The sequence below is a fragment of the Dipodomys spectabilis genome, unplaced genomic scaffold, assembly GCF_019054845.1.
Source record: "Dipodomys spectabilis isolate Male_0828 unplaced genomic scaffold, ASM1905484v1 ptg000547l, whole genome shotgun sequence".
Lineage (NCBI taxonomy): Eukaryota > Metazoa > Chordata > Mammalia > Rodentia > Heteromyidae > Dipodomys > Dipodomys spectabilis.
The window spans coordinates 2,373,118-2,374,333 of NW_024871224.1; positions in this window are offsets into that span (position 1 = coordinate 2,373,118).

Genomic DNA, 1,216 nt, shown 5'->3' on the forward strand with positions numbered 1-1,216 from the left:
AACAGGAATTAGGCTCAATTTGAATTTAGACTTGTTTCCAGTCTTTTTCCTAGTTTTATTGTTAACTAATTCAGAAGCCTTAGCGGGATGTTTTATTTCTTTTGTAAAGACTTCTCTCTCCTTAAAATCAAGGTTTGGACTAGATCAGAAGTCAAAGCCAATTGTCCATGGGCAATTGTACCTGAATGATACAGCGAACATAAAGACTTTTCATCTTGAACTTGTTTATTTCCATTGGATGAAAGAAAATGAAACAAAAAAACCCTCAAGTTTGCACCAACTGTACCACCCTCTAGGTACATCTTCTGTAGCATCAAAGAACTGGAAGGGAAAGGGGGTGTGTGTCGAGATTTCAGACTACGTGATTACACAATTACAAAAGGGCTTTGTACATGCCTCCCTCAAGTGTGGTTTCACAAACTGAAGTTGTGTGTTGGAACATGATCAAGCTGAGTAAGGACTCATATCAAAGTGAAATAAGAAAATGAAGCTAACTTTTTCTGAGTCCTGCAAGTTTGAAGATGAAATAAAACTTATCATTCTAAAAACTAAGATATTTAAACTCACAAGTGGATGAGGTCCAAAGGCTTACAACACAGTGGAAAATGAGAGCCAGACGTGATTCAACACAAAGCAGAGAAACTAACAAGACAGCAAGCACACAACTATGTGTTGCTACTTGGGCAAACCAAGTAAAATGAGTTATCCTGAGGGGCAATTGAAAAATTAAGGCCATTTTTGTTCTCCCCTCACTGCCCCAATAGTAAACAATCATATCAGATCTGGTATCTTCAAGTTTAAACACTGGCGTCATTTAGGCAAGTTGGCTTTAATTTAAATCCTCATTTCCAAATAATTAAACTTGATTTGCCTCACTCCTAAACTGTTTTTTTGTAGACAACCTATTTGGTGTCAGCCTACTGAGGTGTGAAATTATGAAATGAAAAAATCTAGAACTAAACTCTTTTGATTTTTTTAATTATCTTTATGTGGTTGTACAAGGAGTTTCACTTTAACATGTCAATTTGTGAGTATGATGCTACTTGATCAATGCCACTGACTCTGTCATTTTCCTCCATCTCTCTCAATTCTATTCATGCTCTCTCATAAGTATTAAACTGCATGATGTTCTAGTTAAAATGCTGAAATCTCACACTAACCTGTTCCATGCAACCACACTAGTCCTGCCATGTAGACACAGTATATGTTTCCCAAC